A 20,168-nucleotide genomic window follows, 5' to 3' on the forward strand; every position below is an offset into this window, starting at 1 on the left:
CAGACCTGGAGTGGACCCAGGGCGAGCCCCCCGATCAGACGCACAGCTGACAACCCCGGGCAGGTCACTTCATCTGGGGGAGCCTCAGCTGCTTCATCAAGAAAATGTGGGCGCACATAACAATTGACTTGCAGGTTTGTGAAGATGAAACGGGAAGATGCTCATAGCAGTGCCAGATATGCTCCCTGGACGAGAGTGAGGCTGCCTAACGTGTTAACGTCTCTCTCCCGCTTTTATTGTTATTTTTATTGCTCTGATGAGTATTGCTGTCCTTCAGTGCTCTTGCTGTCCTTAATCACTAGGAAGGACTGAGGGTAGATCCAGGGGATCTCACTGCTCTTTGATGAGGCTGATGACGATGAGACGTTTCCTGGGTGCTAGTACCAACAACTCTACATGGATTATTTCACTCAAACACGTCAACAACCCTGAGAGGCACACATTATTAGGCCCATTTTACGCATAAGAAAACATGTTCAAAGAGGGAGAGTAACCAGCTCCAAGTCACACAGCTAATAAACAGCAGAGGAGGAACTTACACCCAATTCCATCTGATGCCAGAGCCTGTGTTCTTCTGAGAACCAGACACACCAGCTGTCCTTTCTCAGGAGCTGCGTGCTTCTTCCTTGTCTCTTCTTTTCCCAGCCTCCAGATGGGGCTGCCCTTTCCCCGCAGGACTAGCCAAGTTCAGGTCATGCTCGAATAGCCTCTTCTTCTCCTTTTGTTTGCCAGTTAAACTCCCACTCGGTTTGCTGCTGCTTAAGATAAGCTGCTCCTTCTGCCCACTGCTGCATTGAGCCCAGGGTCTCGCTCTGACCAGCCCCCAATCAAGAGACACTTGATTTTCCTGAAGAAAACTATATCCTGGGGCGTTCGAGTGAATGTATAAGGAAAGAGCAGATCCTGTCAAGTTAAAGCATGGCGAAGGACATTTCCGAGGCTGGCAGAAATGAAGCAATGTTACCCTGTCAAATACAAAATCTTGGAGAGGGGTGGAAAACATTGGAAGACCAAGATGGAATCATGGTTCTGTTGTTGACTTGCTGGGTGAACTTGGGCAAGTCACTCTCCTCTAGGGTGGGTTCCTTAGCACAATTACAGGGTGAAAGTAGATCCTGAAAGTTTAAAGGTGGAGCTAAGATGCTGGGATGGGGGGAGAATTTGCACAAGAGGAAGGGTGTTGGAGGAGAGAAGACTTGAGAGGGAAGGGGCCAACGCTTTGGCCTCCCCTGGCCTTCTGCAAGACACCCATTGTGAGAGACCAGATCTCAGGCGGCGTGGATGTCTCAGGGAGAACTCAGGAGACTTAATGGGGAGCTGTGTAACAGTAGGAAGGAAGATGAAAATATAATGATAACCATGAAAGTATCAGTGAGGGTATTAAAGGTATTGGGGAACATTTATTAAGGAACAATTATGTGCCATTGTTTACCATAACCCTATGAAACAGCTACCAACTAGCATCTTCGTGTCACAGAGGAGAAACCTGGGGTGCAGAGGGGTTGGGTCATTTACGCAAGAACACGTAGGGAGCGACTGGCAAAGCCGGGTCTTGAACCCTTGTCTTTTCAACTCTAGAGTCAAAGCTCTTAGTGCCCACGCTTGGCTGGGATTCACCACAGTGTCGTGTGGATCTGGTATCCGGTGGCCCAGGGAGTCCTGGGTACCTGGGTGCATAGAGGCTTTCTCTATATCCACAGCTGCTACCTCAGTTTGCCTGCTTAGAAAACCAGTCCACCTGAGTACCTGGGACCAGCTACATAATATTATGGGGCTCAGTGAAAAATGAGAATACAGGGCCCTTTGTTTAAAAATCATTAAACTTTTTTTTGTGTGTGTGCAGTACGCGGGCCTCTCACTGCTGTGGCCTCTCCCGTTGCAGAGCACAGGCTCCGGATGCGCAGGCTCAGCGGCCACGGCTCACAGGCCCAGCTGCTCTGCGGCACATAGGATACTCCCGGACCGGGGCACAAACGCGCGTCCCCTGCATCGGCAGGCGGACTCTCAACAACTGCGCCACCAGGGAAGCCCTAAAGATCATTAAACATTTTAAAGTAGCAACAGCAGAGCACTTAACTGAGCATGAGGTCCTTCTGTGCTCAGGGCCCTGTGTGACACTTACCTGGCCCCAGCACCCATTCCCAGCACACTCTTCCCAAAGGCAGGACTCTGTCCCCCGTACCCTTGGTTACTCTCTGGCTCTTCCTCAGAATGGAAAGTTTAGATCCCTCCCTCCCTTAATGGTCCCTGCACCTCTGTCCTGGGCTGGTTTCCATGAACTCATCTAGGTGTTTGCAAGATGCCAAGTAAGGGCTGTCAACTGTCTGCTGCTCCATAGGCCACTGGAATAAATTACTCTCCCTTCATGCCTGTGACTGTCCATTCCTAACCCGGAAGAAATGTTCCAGAATATAAGCAAGTGCTAAAGGCCTCCTCTAATTAGCTGGCTGGTGGTTAACGGGGGATTTCACCGGGCAGAGCCTTCTGGTGGTCGGTGCGTAATTACCATGGAAACATTCACGCCACCCTCAGTGCTTCGCTCAGCCTTTTTCCCCGGGGAGTAGACATTGCTTGGCAAAAGCTGCATCTGGGCTATTGACATTGTCCGTGAGAGAAATAAATGGACAATTAGAAGCAAAACAGGTTGAGAAGCAAGGCTTGTTGGAGCAAAGTTTTACCCGCATCCATCCTGGGGCCTAATTGATGCTGTAGTCCCTGCATGAGAGGAAATCATTGGAAGGTGATGGATTCAGTTTGGATGGTCCTGTTTTGTTAAGCTCAAGGACAGGGAAAAATGCCTAATTAGGAGCCAGACTTTCCTGTCTTTTAGAGGCAGCTGCTGGGTTGGCCAGGAGATATAAAGACTTTTATTTCTTTTTCCATTTTTATACACAAATATTTATTTATTCTCTCCATCAGTGGAGTGAAGCCCCACTCTCACTGTGTAAGTGGGATCAAAAAAAATTTAATCTTGTAAAATGCAGAATCATTTTCTTGTGAAGGTTACTGAATGAGAACAGGGGTTGGATGAAGTGTGAGAGCTGGGTTAGTCAGGTTGGGCTGGGCTCTGCTGAAGTAACAAATAAACCCTAACATTTCAGCTGGCTTAACACAATAAAGGTCATTGAGGGGGTCATGCCAAGTTCAACTGTGGCCAGGCAGCTTTTTATATCACGTTCCTATGCCACCCGAACACGTGGACTTCAAGTTGCTGCAGGAGGAGAAGAGAAGGGTGGAGGAAGTACCACACAGGTTCTTAAAGGCCACGGGGCAGAAGAGACACATCTTGTTTTTCCTTGCAGTCCATTGGCTACATCGCTCTAACCTAATGACATGCGAGGCTGGGAAATACAGGGAGACCGTGGAATTTTGGTAGCACCAAATAAACATGCCACCATATTGCATTTAAAGAACTAGTCAAAAATGCAAGCCCTTTTGGAGAATGTGAATAGAGAGACCAACAGCTCCTGGGTCCACACCACCTTCTTTTACCTGGCTCTGCTTCCAAGGGTCACGTTAAATGTCATACCAAAGAGTGAAGACACTATCCTCCTTCCTAGAAAGCCTTTTCCCACTGCCTGGGCTGTCGTTTGCTGGTTTTCCACCTACACCCTGGGAACCAGGACTGTGTCCAATGCACTCCCACCCAGGCTCCCTTGCTTCTGCATCCAAAGGCCAAAAAGACAGAGTTAGAACAGGAAGGAGAGCTTGGACTGGCCAGTTCTAGAGGGGACAGCACCCAAAAGGTTGAGAGAAAAGGGAAGATATCTAGAAAGGCCTCACAAAGGAGAGCACATCACACCAGAATTTTGAAGAGTGAAGGATGCATTCACTCATTCATTTATTCATTCATCATTCATTCACTTATTCATCCATTCACTGACTGGTGCCTGCAGGGACTAAATGAGACCACCTTTGCTCCCTAGGGATATAGGCTCGAGCAAGCAGTGGGCACAAAGCAGAATTAAGATGCAATAAATGTCTTCAGAAATGCATAAAGGACTGCGTGGACTCTGGAGAAGGAAAAAGGAAATTCTCTGTGAACCAGAGGTATCCAGGAAGGCCTGTGGTGGAAGTGAAATTTGACTTGTATCTTGGAGAATGGATATTAATATTAATTTATGTTAGTGTTAACTTCAGGGTTGTATTAGAGATATTTTATTGCACAAGGCATACACATTTGTGGTTAAAAATGTAGAAGACAACAGATAAGTAAACTAAACAAAAGAAGATTAGCCAACAACTGTTAATATTTTGACATCTATCTGCCTATCTACCTACCTATCTATCTATAGAGTATGGCCATTCTATGGATATTCTTTTATGATCTACTTTTTATTTTATAATATAGTAATCAATTCTGTATTAATAAATGCAGATGTACATTATCATTTTAAACAGGTGAATCATATTGTAGGAATATACCTTCCTTTCTTTAATCAATCCTCTATTGTTGGATATTTACATGGCTTGAGATTTTTTGTCATTATAAATGCAGTTGTGATTAAGATCTTTGTAAATGAATCTTTGTGCAGTGGTTTGCTTAGGAAAAAATTGAGTGTGTTTTCAGTCGCTAGGGATTTGAGGCTTGACATGAAGGATGTTCTTGGCAGAAGACTCAGAGAAGACAGAGGCATAGAATCGGGAGCGCACGAGCAGATGACAGGAGCCACGATGCACAGTTAACTGCAAGCCTACGGCGTGCCAGCCACTGTGCTATAAGCCTTCACATACACCACCCTGTGCAATCTTCATAAGAACCACTTGAGGAGTATTGGGCTATTCCCATCTTACCGATGAGGAAACTGAAACACAGAGAGGTTAAGTTACCTACTCAGGGTCACACAGTAAATAACTGAGTTCGTGAGACCCCAAAGCTCAGGCTCAGTTCACTTAGTAAGTGGTAATCAAGGTTATCACGCTGGTCAGTTAGTAATGATGGCTCTCTTTTGGCCTTCACACCATTACTTAGGTAGACATGTGAAAAAAAATGGCACGAAGGCTCTCGTGTCTTCAGGCGGGCACAGGCGCCAGTGAAGACTAACAAGCCTTCATTGCTTTCTCATCAGGATGGGTGATGTCAGCAAAACTTCATGCTTGGAAATATATTGTTTTGAACTTGGCAACCTGTAAGCTGGGTTGCCATGGTTACCAGAGGGCCCTGGGGAAAGATGAACATAAAGGGCGGGCTTGAAACACAGTCAAGTCCTTCCCCTCCAGCCTCACTCTTAGCTGGTGACAGTCTTTGACAGACCCTCACGTGCCCAGGGAACCCCACACCACCATATTCATGCACAACCAGGTTGACTACTCCAGTCTTTTCAGCATGTAATAGCTGTTAATATTTATGGGACGCAGTGGGGAAGCACTTCATGTGGATAATCTTTTTTAATCTTTCCCAAACCATACACGATATGTGTTGCTGTTATTGCTATCTTACAGGTGAAGCCACAGAGAAGTTAAAAGACTCGCTCGGATGTCACACAGCTAGCAAATGGCAGTCTGGCTCCAGAGCAAGTGCTCATAAATAGCTCATCCTGGGGCTTCCCTGGTGGTGCAGTGGTTGAGAGTCCGCCTGCCGATGCAGGCGACACGGGTTCGTGCCTCGGTCCGGGAGGATCCCGTGTGCCGCGGAGCGGCTGGGCCCGTGAGCCATGGCCGCTGGGCCTGCGCGTCCGGGGCCTGTGCTCCGCAGCGGGAGAGGCCACGACAGTGAGAGGCCCGCGTACCGCAAAAAAAAAAAAAAAAAAAAAAGCTCATCCTTGCTAGAGCCAAGATCTTTAGGAAGTCACAGCAAACAACATCTCCAGGCGTCTTGTTGGTACCTAGCTTCTAAAAATTGCTGAAGGGAATATGGGTTCTTAGAAAGGCCATAAAAGGTTTTAAGCAAGAAAGATATGGGGCATTAGCAGGGCTGTCCTAAAACTACTAGATAAATAGAAGCAACAAAAGGAAGTACAAATTCAAATGTTCCCAGGCATCCAAGCAATTAGGCGTAAGGTCATCGTGAAAATCCCAGCAGGCAACGCAGGATGGCAAGGAGTTCTAAAGATCAATGTTTACTCTACTTCAATAAAATTAAATTAAATTAATAAAAATAAAAACCACTCTGACTCTGATGCCCAAGCTCTTGGCATCAGGCTGCATGTCCACATCTCTAGACTCACCTGTCTCCTCCCCAACGATGCCCCATTTGTACCATTCTTGTTTTTGTTCTTCTCAGAGCTCCAAAGTGTTAAGAGAATTTGCAACTGTTTCATAGAACAGAAGAGGCCACAGAGCATACGATGTTAATTGGGCTTGTTTTGTGGAGAGGAACGCCTGTCTTGGTGTCAGGACACCATGTAAAAATGTGTTTTTATTCCACATAAATTAGCCTGTGTGTTCACCCCATGCTAGTGAAGGTCTGGGGGCCGAACGGGACTTGGCATTAACTCTGACCACGGAGATCACTCATTAGTATAAGCAGGGTCCCTGTCTGCATTTTCTTTTGTCTCTTTTCCCAGACCAGAGCAGAACACAGGGTCTAATTGGGAGGCAGATTGCAGAGCAAATGTGAGTGAGCTTTCTCTTCCCAAATACTTCTCTTTAGCCTTGTCTACACTAGCAGAGGAATAATCCAGGACAGGGTCAGGCTGCAGTGAAAGTAGGATGTAGGCTCGTAGTGCCTGCAAGCCAGAGACTTAGAAAAGTGTATTCATGGCCTCTTGGAAACTCAATTCAGAGAATCTTAATAATGGAGAGCTGTTTTAATCATAGATGCTCAGAATTACAGAGTCTTAGAATTTTACATTCTTAGAATTGTGGAAATAAAGATGCAGCCAGACATCAGGTTCACAATTGCCCTCCACCAGCCCGCATTTCAGCTAGGTTGGACTTTCCCCATTTCCTCAAATGGGCTTTTGTTTCCCTCCTCCTGCCAGCCCCTACTCCCTTTGTCTGACTAGTTCATGATCATCATTCATGTCTCAGCTGAGATATCACTCCCTCTTGGGGGCCTTTCTCTCCATCTGCACTAAGACAGGCCCCTAGGAGAGGAAAATGAAAGCAAGCCCCTCACCTTCCCTCATCATTCTCTTCTCCCCTGAATTGACTTAATGCTTCCCCAAGATCTCCCCCACTTCAGTAGTCTGCAAAGTCTTTCAACGGAAGGGTTTTAGCTCTTTCATTCACCCCCAGATCCCCAGTGCCAGGCACATGCCTGAGCCAGAGAAGATACTCAGTAATATCACTGTTGAATGAATGACTACATAAATGATCTTGGATTCTCTAGCTCTCAGGACTGGAAGGAACTTCAGTGTTAACCTTACTCACCTCCTTTCCCCAAGTCCTCTGCAGAATCCCCGACCAATAGTTGTTCTGCCTCTTCTTGAACTCCTGCAGAGAAGGGGAGCTCACCATCTCCAGGCAGGCGCAGCAATCCTTCCATTGTAGACAGGCTCATATTACGTACCCTGTGACATTACCTCCCTACCCCGGATGTAACTCCTGGCACGACGTAGCACAGAGAAGAGCAGACTTGCAGTCCCAAAGAGCTCAATGGCAAGAATGATTCCGCAAAGGCTTATAACAGATGCCTCACACTGGCAAACTGGTGACGTAAGAGTTGTATTTGACATAGAGTCTGACTTTCTAGTTCCATGATTTCAAAAAGCTAAACTTCTTTGAAAGTATAATACAGATACAGAAAAGGGCACATATCACGAGGGTACAGCTCAGTGGACTCGCATAAAGTGAGCTCAATTGTGCAACCAGCCCAGAGGAGGAAACTGGACAGGACCAGTGCCTACTGCCCCCTCTGGTCACTCTCTGCAAGGTCCTGCTCTCTTGACTTCACGTTGATGGAATCCTGCGGATGTATTCTGTTGACTATTCAACATTCTAAGGTTTGGAAGAATCTACACTGAAATCTGGCAACACTGCACCCCCAGTTCCTTATGGCAGCTGTGGCTGGGTCTGAATGACAGCTACCCTTTTATGTGGTGCACATGCTGTGCAACCGGTCCCAGGTCTCACCACTCCCATCCCGGGTGCACCTGACGCGCTTCCCTTTGCTCGCCCCTGTAGGCATTCAATATTTTCCAATTATTGCCCAATTATTTTTTCCTAGTTGTTGGCACCTCTAGTAGCTACATGATTTCATATGCGGAAGGCTTGTGGTGGAGCAGAACAACGTTTTTGCTTTGGAAATAGATAGACATGAGTTGGAATCCTGATTTGTTACTAACTGGAGGGTCTACCTAGCATAAGGCTTCAGAACATGGGCTCTAGTGCCAGATAGCTGGGTTCAGGTGGGTTTCAGTATGATCTTGGGCAAGTTACTTCACCTCTCCCTGCCTCTGTTTCATCTGTTAAGTGGACAAAACAATGGTCCCTACTTCACAGTGTTGATATGAGGGATACATGAGTTCATGCTTGTAAAGCACTTTGAACAGTGAGTCCTGGCACATGAGACATGTTTGTTAAACAGTTAAATAGATACCCTTAAGTATGTTATGTCGCTCTTCAGAAACTCAGTTCAGTTACCTCATCTATAAAATGGGAGCAGTAATGCCAGCTACCCAGGTTTGTTGCTAGAATTCAATGAGAGAACCCATATTCAGGGGCTCCCACAGGTAGATGTCAAATGAATTTATTTATTCTCCTTCCACCAAGAGGTACCCATTTGACTTTGGTTTCCACATGAACAATAAACAGAACTATTCAGGACTTGGCTTTGTTTTGGTCTTGATGGTCCTATGGCCACCTTACCATCCTCCCCTTCTGCCAATGCCCAGCCCTGGAATGGGGCTTAACAGCTTGGGTCTCTCTGCTTCTCTGGCTTTCTCCCCTTAAATATTCATGGCCATACATGGCCTTTATTGTCACAGCTTCTTTATTAATATGTTTGAAGCTGAAGCTGGACATTTTTTTTCTGTCTTATTCATAGTTCATTTTTACATATACATTCCTTTTTTTAATGTTCTTGTCTCTGTCTGACTTACTTCACTTAGCATGATAATCTCTAGTTGCATGCATGTTGCTGTAAATGGCATTATTTTGTTCTTTTTTATGGCTGAGTAGTATTCCATTGCATATATGTACCACATCCACTCATCTGTGCATGGACATTTAGGTTGCTTCCATGTCTTGGCTACTGTGAATAGAGCCGCTATGAACATAGGGGTGCATGTGTCTTTTTGAATTATTGTTTTGTGTGGATATATGCCCAGGAGTGGGACTGCTGGGTCCCATGGAAAACAGTATGAAGGCTCCTCAGAAAGCTAAAAGTAGAATGACCATAGTTCATTTTTATAAGGCAAATCCTCAAACTTAAAATGTCCGTCTCTCTAAGGTTTCCATTTCAGGAGTTATTTTTCACGTTGTTCAGCGTTTTGACATGAAAGACCTGTTTTCAAGAGGAATCAAGCTTCTCTGAATGACATGTTATTCATTCATTAGTTCATTCACTCACTCATTCGTTCATTCATAAAACATACCTTAAGCGCCATGCTTGTTTTTTGGGGGGATAAAGTCTTTTTTGATAAATAGGTTAAATAGAATAAATAGAATGGTGGCTTGCTAGGGAATAAAAATGCAAGCAGAATCTCAGTCTTTCTCCACCCTGGCCTCTAGTTCTTGGCTTCTGCTTCCTACTGGGCACTTTGGACAGTGAGGCCTTGCTGGGCAAGTCAGGCCTTCTTGGGCCCTTGGGGGTCTCTATCTTCCTGGCCAGTGACACAAGCATCATCTTGGACCCACTGCCCTTAGGAGGAGCAGTAGCCTTGACTCTTGGCCTCCTCAGCTGCTTGGACAGTGACCTCTTTAAGGACCTTGGCTTCCCTCTTTTTTTGTGTGGGGAAACAGCTCCATTCTTGCCCTTGGTGACCGTGAGCTTTGAACTCTGACTCTCAGCTTTTGTTTTCCTGTGGGCCTTGGCATCTCAGCGGCTCCTTCTGCCTTTGACCTTTGACTTCCTGCCTGGTTCGTTGGCACTGGGAGGGGCCTGTGTAGCCTTGACTGGCCGTGGGGAGGCCTTTCTGGCCTGGCCCAATTTTCCCTCTTGGTCTTTGGTCTGGCTACCTTTCCTGGGGGTCTTCTCCTTAGGTACTCCTGGTTTGGAGGCAGGCGCCCTCACCTCTGCTGGCTTCTTGAGTCCTCTTTTCACCTCACTGGGTTGGGAAGGCCCTTCTTTGCCTCAGTTGGTTTCTTGGGGCCCTTCTCCTCAGCCTCACTGGATCTCCTGGGAGCTGTCATGGTGGACGTCTTCTTGGGCTGAATTTTCCTTTTATTCTTGGGAACTAATTTGAAGCTGCTGGTGGCCCCCTTGGCCTTGGAGTTGATGGGCCTGAGGAAGAGGCCAAGGCCTGCTTCAGCATGTACTTGAACTGAATGCCTTCCACTGTCGGATGCTTCAGCAGGATGTAAACCCTGATGGTTGCACTGAGGTGCCCTGGCACTGCAGCCATGCCTAGCACCGGAAACTAGCCGTGTGGCATTTGGCCTCCATTATGGCTCAGACCCAGACCATAAGGATGATTCTACCATGGAGTTCGAGGAGGTCAAGGTGTCACTGGAGGCAAAGTTCCTGGGAGCCACTGCACAGGCAGATGTAGGTGGCCAACCCCCTCCCCCAGGCATCATCATATTGTTTTTAAGGAGCTAAAAAATCCAAATCCTTAGCATCTAAGTGACTCTGCTTCCATTAATCTTCACAACAGTACTTTGAGTGCATTGATAATCATAATACCGATTACTGACTAAGGGTGTACTCTATGCTGTGCATGGTACTGGGCATGTCATGCACAAACCATTCATCTCCCCAACAATACATCAAGGAAGGTGCAATCACGCCCTTTTACAGATGAGGAAACTGAGGCTATTACAAGGTTGCTCAATGAAGCAGTGAGCCCTCACGTCTCTATGGGCTAAATCCAAGATTACTGCTCTTTACACTTTAACTTTTCATCTTAGTCAGCAAGGACTTGGTTACCTAGGGCAGAGAACCAAGATTCCTGTATCTAAACCAGCTGGGGCTTTATTGGGCCTGGGTTTGGGGCTCTTAAATTTTTAAAAGCATTTTATTAAGATGTCATTTATATATTGTCAAATTCACCTGCTTAAAGTGAATGATTTAATATGCTTCAGTATATTCACAGGGTTGTGCAACCATCATCGTAATAGAAGTTTAGAATATTTTCATTCCCTCTAAAAGATACCTCATACCTATTAGCAGTCAATGCCCACTCTGCATCTACCCTGCCCTCCATCCAGCCCTAAGCAACCTTTAATCTAGTTTCTGTGTCTATAAATGTGCCTATTCCGGAAATGTCATATAAATGGAATCATACAAAGTATTAATCTTTTATGATTGGCTTCTTTCACTTCTCCTAATATTTTCAAGAGTTATCAATTTTGTTGCATGTGTTAATACTTCATTTCTTTTTATTGACAAATAATTTCCAATTGTATGGATATACCAAATTTTATTTACCCATTAATCAGCTGAGGGACATTTCGGTTGTTTCTGTATTTTGACTATTATGAATAATGCTGTTTAGAACATTAGCACACAAATCTTTGTGTGTTTCATTTCTCTTAGGTATATACCTAGGGCTAGAATTGCTAGGTCATATGGTAACTGTGTTTATCTTTTTAAGGGACTGCTAGATTATTCCAAAGCACCACACCATTTTACCAGCAATGTGTGTGGGTTCCAATATCTGAATCCTTGCTAACATTTGTTATTGTCCATCTTTTTTGTTACAGTCATCCTAGTGCGTGTGAAGTGGTATTTCATTGTGGTTTTGACTTGCATTTCTCTTTTTTCTCTTTTTTTTCTTTTTTTGGCTGCAGTGGCATGTGGGATCTTAGTTCACACCAGGGATCAAACATGCGCCCCCTGCAGTGGAAGTATGAACTCTTAACCACTGGACCACCAGGGAATTCTCTTGAATTGCATTTTTCTAATGACTAATGACAGTAAGTGTCTTTTCATGTGCTTATTGGCCATTTGTGTATATTCTTTGGAGAAAAGGCTATTCAAATCTTTGGTCCATTTTTAATTGGGTCATTGGTCTTTTTGAGTTGTAGAAATTCTTTATATATTCTGGATATAATTTCCTTATCAGATATATAAATTTCAGATATTTTCTCCCATTTTGTGGGCTGTCTTTTCACCTTCTTGATGGTATCATTTGCAGCACAAAAGTTTAATTTTAATGTAGGTCGATTTATTCTTTTTATCACTTGTGGTTTTGCTGTCATATCTAGGAAAATGTTACCTTAAAAAAGCCATGAAGATTTACTTCTACATTTTCTTCTAAGAGTTTCACAGTTTCAGCTCTTTTTTTATGTCACAACTTTTAAAGAATTAAATTTAAAAATTTTTCCAGCTTTATTGAGGTACAGTTAAGAAATAAGAGATGTAAGGATGTATATGTTTAAGATGTATAGCATGATGTTTTGATATATGTGTACATTGTGAAGTAGTTACCGCAGTTAAGCTAATTAAGATATCGGTCACCTCACATAGGATGTGTGTGTGTGTGTGTGTGTGTGTGTGTGTGGTGAGAACATAAGGTAACTTAACTCTCTTAGCAAATTTCAAATATACAATACAACACTATTAACTGTAGTCGCCATGTATACATTAGATCTCTAGAAATGAATCATCCCGTATAACTGAACCTTTGTAAACTTTGACCAATGTCTCTCCCTTTCTGCCACCTTCCAGATCACGCAGCCACCATCCTACCCTCTGCTTTTCTGAGTTTGACTTTTTAGATCTCACATAGCAGTGAGATCATGCAGCATTTGACTTTCTGTGTCTGACTTATTTCATTTAGCTTATTGTCCTCTAGGTTTATTCATGTTGTCACAATGTCAGGATTTCCTTCTTTCTTAAGGCTTAATAATATCCCATTACATACGAGATCTATAAAAATCATGTATCAAAAGTCTATATATATACCTATAACATATACCCCATTTTCTTAATCTGTTCATCCATTTATGGACACTTAAGTTGCTTTCCTATCTTGGCTATTGTAAATAATGTTGCAGTGAACATAGGGGTACAGATATCTCTTCCAGATACTGATTTCATTTCCTTTGGATAAATACCCAGAAGTGGAATTGCTGGTTCATATGGAAGTTCTATTTTTAATAGCGGTCCCTATTCTTAAGGGACCTCCATACTGTTTTCCATAGTGGCTGTACCAATTTACATTCCCACCAACAGTGCATGAGTTTTCCCTTATTTCCACATCCTTGCCAACACATGTCATCATTTGTCTTTTTGATGATATCCTTTCTAACAGGTGTGAGGTGATAACTTGTGATTTTGATTTACGTTTCCTTGATGATTAGGGTTGTTGAGCATCTTTTCATGTACCTGTTGGCCATTTGGATGTCTTCTTTGGAAAAATGTCTATTTAGTTTCTCTGCTTATTATTTTTTTAATTGAATTGTTTTGTTGTTGTTGCTGTTACTGAGTTATATGAGTTCTTATATATTTTAGATGTTAACCCCTTAACTGATATATGGTTTGCAATTATTTTCTACCATTTTGTAGGTTGCCTTTTTATTTTGTTGATGGTTCCCTTTGCTGTGCAGAAGCTTTTTAGCTTGATATAGTCCCACTTGTTGATTTTTGTTTTTGTTGCTGTGCTCTTGATGTTACATCCAAAAAAATCATTGCTAAGACCAATGTCAAGAAGCTTCTTCCCTTTGTTTTCTTCTAGGAGTTTTATGGGATCAGGTCTTATGTTTCTGTCTTTAATCTATTTTGAGTTATTTTTGCAAGTGAAGTAAGAGAGGGATTCAGTTTCATGTTTTCTGCATGTGGTTTTCCAGTTTTTCCAATACCATTTTTGAAGAGACTATCCTTTCCCCATTTAATATTCTTGGCTGCCTTGTTATATATTAATTAACCTATATGTTGTGGTTTACTTCTGAGCTCTCTATTCTGTTCCAGTGGTCTAAGTGTCTATATTTAAGTCAGTACCATACTGTTTTAATTACTTTAGCTTTGTAGTAGAGTTTGAAATCAGGGAGTAGAGCATGATACCTCCAGCTTTGTTCTTCTTTCTCAAGACTGCTTTGGCTATTTGAGGTCTTTTGTGATTCCATACAAATTTTAGGACCGTTTGTTCCATTTCTGTGAAAAATGCCATTGGAATTTTGATAGGGATTGCATTAAATTTGTGGATTGCTTTGGGTAGTATAGATATTTTAACAATATTAATTCTTTTGGTTCATGAACATGAGATATCTTTCCTTTGTGTCTTCTTCAATGTCTTTCATAAATTTCTTATAGTTTTTTCCTTTACAGAATTTTCACTTCCTTGGTTAAATGTGTTCCTGAGTATTTTTGTTTTGATGCTATTGTGAATGAAATAGTTTCCTTTATTTCTTTTTCAGATGTTTTGTTGTAAGTGTATAGAAACAGCACTGATTTCTGTATGTTGATTTTATATCTTGCAACTTTTTTCAATTTGTTGATTAGTTGCAATTTTTTTTGGTTGAGTCTTTAGGGTTTTCTAAATATACAGATCATATCATCTGCAAATAATGACATTTACTTTTTCCTTTTCAGTTTGGATGCCTTTTATACATTCGTCTTGCCTAATTGCTCTAACTAGACTTCCAGTACTATGTTCAATAAGAGTGATAAGAGTGGGCACCTTGTCTTCTTTTGACCTTAGAGGAAAAGCTTTCAATTTTTCACTGTTGAGCGAAATGTTAGAGTGGGTTTGCTGTAAATGGCCTTTATTATGTTGAGGTATGTTCCTTCTGTACCCAATTTGTTGAGGGTTTTAATCATGAAAGGGTGTTGTATTTTGTCAAATGCTTCTTCTGCATCTATTGAGATGATCATATGAAAATCTTCAATGTTTGAGGCATGGAGTTCTCTATCTTTTATTCTAAATACAGAATATCCTATCAGGCAAAGCTATGGATCTCTTTGTCCTTATGGCCTGTATTTCTTCCCCCAGTACAAACCCATGTGCCAGTGCACTGCGCTGGGTGTGAACTGTCACTGAAGTGGAGTGACACTCACACTCTATGAGTGAGAAATGGAGAGGGGTGGCAGTGCCTGGTCTTGGCTTGTCCCCCATGGTGTGGAACCTCAGCCCTAGGAGTTAGCTGGGGCAGAGGATGTTAGAATCAAATATTCTCTGTCTATTGTGCCTGGAGTAGAGCTTCCACCATGTGAGTCGGGGGGCTGGCTGGGGCCTGAGAGACTCGATCCTCTCAGCTATGTCGGCCTGGAATAAAGCTTTGGCAATACAGGGCTTTGGGAGATGAGAAATATCAGCAACCTTCCCCAAACTGGCAGTTGGAGGGAAAGAAAACCCCTGTCTTCTCGGTTGTGCACACCTGAATTATGGCTCTGGAATGCAGTGTTGGGGGGTCATGGAGTGGGTCACAGCTTAAATGCTACAGACTCTTATGAAGATTTAGTGGATTTCCTCGAATGAATATTTCTCCATTTGCTCCATGCCCTTAGGACAATTTCCAGAGAATTTGGATGCCTTAAAAACTTTTTTTCACCCATTCAATTGTTTCACTGGAAAGAGGATCTACTGAGCACCTCAATCCATCATTCTGGAAGTCCCACCATGCACTTCTAATGTAGAGTTAATTCAGGAGGCCCTGAAGTGACTTGGTCTAGTGGACTGATACGTATAGTGTTGGCCAGGAATCTCATGATGTAGACAGAGAAGGTGGAGGGCTGGCAACTTTCCCAGTCCTCCTGATTATTCTGGAGCCTGGCATGTTGGAGTCAGGTGGCTCTGGGTTGGAATTTGAGCCCAGTGTCTTGTTGTTGTCACTCACCCCTCTCTCTCTCTCTCTGTAGGGTTGGAATGACAGCTCTTGTGGCCAGAGTTGTTGGGGTAATTGGATGAGATAATACGGGGAGTGACTTAGTTGAGTGTATGGCAATGAGAAAATGTCTTGGTACATGATGGTTGGTTTTACTGTTTACAGCCCTCTGCCCAGAAGTCAAAGCTCAGCAGGAATTTTGAGGCTTCTCTCTTCCTAGTCTGTGAAGAGAATATCCTCCAGCCAGTCTGTTCTCCCCCATGCACCCTCAGCCTACCCAGAGTTTCCTGCTCTTTGTCCCCTTGGGAGAATTTCTCTGCCTCTCTAGTGGATGGTCTGTGGCTCCTATGTCCTGCTAGGTCAGGCCAAGGATGTCTCTCCCTTCCCAGATGCTAAGGACTGAACGTTAGTGTCCCTCCAAAATTCATATATTGACTCCTAATCCTCAGTGTGTTGGTATTTTGAGGTGGGGCCTTTGGGGGATCATTAGTTGATAAGGATGGAGCCCCGTTGAATGAGATTAGTGCCTTTATAAAGGCGACCCTAGAGAGCTCCCTCACATTTTCTGTGAGTTCACAATAAGAAGACTGCTGTTTATAAACCTCCGGGCTCCCCACGTGTGGCTCTGGTGGCCCCCAGTGTGGCTCCGGCTGTGGTGGTTACACTCTCAGAGAGTTCAGGCAGTGGCCTTTGGCAGTGCCTATGTGGTGCCATCTTTGTCTGCAAGCAGAGTGCACAGACCTGGGATGTGGTTACTTCCACCTTGGTTATGAAGACTTAAGTGGCCTGGAACCACCATGGGGGTGGGTCCACTACAGAGAACCACCTCAGGAGTGGTGCCCACGCAGAGACCCTCTGGAGTGTAGGGGGTGACATTGCCACCCTAGTGGGCCTGGAAGCTGGAGCAGTGAGCCAAAGAGGATTATTCTTGAGCCTTTAAGGTCTAATGGAATTTCCTCCTTTAGGCTTTGGACTTACCAGGGACCTGTCACTCATTTTTTCTTTTGTGTTTCTTTTTTTTGGAATGAGAACGCCTCTCCTATGCCTGTCCCACCATAATATTTTGGAAGCACATAACTTGTTGGGTTTCACAAGTTCACAGCTGCCGAGGAATTTGCCTCAGGATGAGTCATACCTGTAGTCTCACCCATGTCTGATTTAGATGGTATTTAAATGAGACTTTGGACTTGGACTTTAAAGTTCATAGTGGAATGAGTTAAGATTTGGGGGTTATTCACATGGAATGAATGTATTTTACGTGTGAGAAGAACACAGATTTCGGGGGCCCGGGAGCAGAATGCTATAGACTGAAAGTTTGTGTTCCTCCAAAATTCCTATGTTGAAACTTAATCCCCACTGTGATGGTATTTGGAGGTGGGGTCTTGGGAATGTGATTAGGTCATGAAGGTGGAGCTCTCATGAATGAGATTAGTGCCCTTATAAAGGGGACCCCAAAGAGCCCCCTTAACCTTTCCACCATGTAAGGACACAGCAAGGAGATAGCCATCCATGAACCAGGAAACAGGCTCTTACCAGACACTGAGTCTGCTAGCGCCTTGATCTTGGACTTCCCAGCCTCCAGAACAGTGAGAAATATATATTTGTTGTGTAAGCTACCCAGTGTATGGTATTTTTGTTATAGCAGCCAAACTGGACTAAGACACCAGCCATCCAGGGCTCACATATTCAGCTTCTCTTGCATTGGAAGCATCGTTCAGAAAAACAAGCCCAAGACTAGAAGTCAGCAGCTCTGCTTACATAACCCTCTACGCTTCAGATTCTCTTTAGCGGTAGATACCATTACCCACCTCATAGAGCTGTTGTGAAGATATGCTTCCCTGGTGAAAACTGTTTAAAAACTCATTTCTTGTTTCCAACGATGAAGCTTTTCCTTTAAACTGAGCTGTCGTACAGAATAACATCAACTACCACTTACTACCTGCCAGACAAAATTCTAAGGTCTTTTACATGTATTAACTCATTAATCTTAACAAAAACCTTAAAGGTAAATACTACAGCCAACCTCACTTTATAGTTGAGGAAACTGACACATTGAGAAGCAAAAGAACTTATCAAATATCCCGTGGCATCTGAGTGGCAGAGCTGGGGCTGGAACCCCTCGTGCTCTATAGCGCAGCTCCTGGTTGGGGCAGGCAGGTTGGTTATCTTCCCACAGAATTATTCTCCTTCTTCCATTTTGCCAAAACCCCAGTTTTGTTTGGATGTCCACCTCTCCCCATCATGAGTTGGGGTTAAATTCTAAAAAGTCCAAGGTAATCAAGGTTGTCCTAGTCCCATTGCTGGTGATTGGTTTAGGAATGGGCATGTGACACTGTCTGGCCAATGAGATGTAAAGGGAAACATACAGGGGTCTCTGGGAAGGTTCTCCTCACAGATGGAAGGAGACACGTGGGAAAAAGTGTAGCACATGGAACCACGGCAGCCGTCTGATGCTTTGAGGGAGCTAGTCTGTGGAAAGCCATATTCGAGACCGGATAATCAGAGTTCAGAAAGAACTTGGGTTTTGTTCCCTCTGGCATGGCCCTAGGACCAGACTTCCCTTAATGTGAGATTAGCTAATTTTCCTTGATTGGAATTTTGTGTTGGTTGTAGCTTAAGACATTCTTTTGGATCCACCTCTTAATGAGTGAAACCAAAGCAGACTTCCTAGTGGGGAGGAAAATGATGACTAACTCAGGACTGTGGGGAGATGAGGATGAGATTGGCAAGCTGGGCTGTGGGCTGTGATAAGAGATTTGATTTTATTCTAAGGGCAGTGGGAAAGCAGGAGGGAGTTGCAAACGTTCAGATGAGAGACGAAGGTGGGGGGTGGCGGTAGAGCAGGAGGTGACTAGCTGGATTCCGGGTGTATTTCAGAAGCAGGGTCATCAGCTCTTGCTGATGGTTGAAATGCAGGGGTGAGGAATGACAGGAATGAGGGGGAGTGAAGGCTAGGAGAGCAGTATCTTTGAACAAGAGCCGCAAAGATATGTGTGCATGGTCAAATTTGCCACTGTTGCTTACTCACTGTGAACTTAAGAGAGAGATTCCAGAGTGTGAACCAGACCTACACTTTTTATTTCCATTTCTGTTTTATTCACTACCTAATGCAACACGTCATACATGCTGGAGACAAAAATAAATGTTTGTTGAATGAATAAATGCATGCATATATTCACTCACTTCCCGTCTGCTCATTGCAGAGCCTGGCATAGTTTGGAGTATGGTAGGTTCTCAATCAGGCTTCACGGGGTGAATGAGTGAGGGGTCTTGTGCCTCTCTCAGTATGCAGGGCTGCCTCCCTCACGAGGAGCTAGACGATGGCAGAAACGCACTGAACTCCCTGCTGATGCCAAAGGCTCCGGTGCCAAGACATCAACCTGTCACTCATAAAGATGGCAAATCTATTGGGTCATAAACTTGACTGCAAACTAATATGGTAGCAATAATGAACATTAATTAAGCATTTAATTCGCCATCATTTTGCTTGTCATCATACATTTTAGAAGGGCACTGGGGCTGATTTTGATGGGTTGAGAATCTTAAAAAAAAATCCAGGGAAGTTTGAGTTCATGCATTTATTTTTCTCTAAATATTATTTTCTGTAGTAGACAGAGAGTATTTTTTGGTATTTTGCTCTCCATACTGTGGCAATAAATAGTGTATTTACATATTTATTTATTCATGTATTCATTAGTTCAACAAATATAGTATTTAGTGTTGACTAATTCCAAATACTCTTCCAGTTCTAGGGATAGAGGAGTAAACATCATGGGTAAGGGTCCAGCCTCGTGGAGCCATATTTTCATCAGGAAGACAAACACTAAGTAAATAAATCAACAATGTAATTTAATACAGCAAGAATGTCTACACAGAATATGAAACAGGACGTGAGGATAGAGAGGACTGTGGCTGGAGAGTGCTTTTTTTGAAAATAAATTTATTTATTTATTTATTTTTGGCTGCATTGGGTCTTTGTTGCTGCACGTGGGCTTTCTCTAGTTGCAGCGAGTGGGGGCTACTCTTCGTTGCGGTGCACAGGTTTCTCATTGTGGTGGCTTCTCTTGTTGCGGAGCACGGGCTCTAGGCTCATGGGCTTCAGTAGCTGTGGCACGCAGGCTCAGTAGTTGTGGCATACTATGTGTTTTGCAAGGGTTACAAAGCCATGGAATATTAGTGTTACTGTCATACCCATTTTACTAATGGGAGAATGGGAATACAAGGTTTAAATGACTTGTCCAAAACGACACAGTGGCCAAGATGCAGAGCCAGAATTCAGACGTGGAGTCTGAGTCCAGTGTCCACACTTGTAACCATGACACTGCCTTCTGCTTCTGTGCTTACACACCTAAGGGTTC

General features: G+C 43.8%; 1 pseudogene; it reads right to left on the reverse strand.

Moving 5' to 3' along the window:
• Window positions 1-330: 330 nt before the first annotated feature.
• LOC115861049 (histone H1.8 pseudogene) lies at window positions 331-10,448 on the reverse strand (annotated as a pseudogene).
• Between the last annotated feature and the right edge of the window lie 9,720 nt (window positions 10,449-20,168).

Source organism: Globicephala melas, chromosome 15 (genome assembly GCF_963455315.2).
Source record: "Globicephala melas chromosome 15, mGloMel1.2, whole genome shotgun sequence".
Taxonomy (NCBI): Eukaryota; Metazoa; Chordata; class Mammalia; order Artiodactyla; family Delphinidae; genus Globicephala; species Globicephala melas.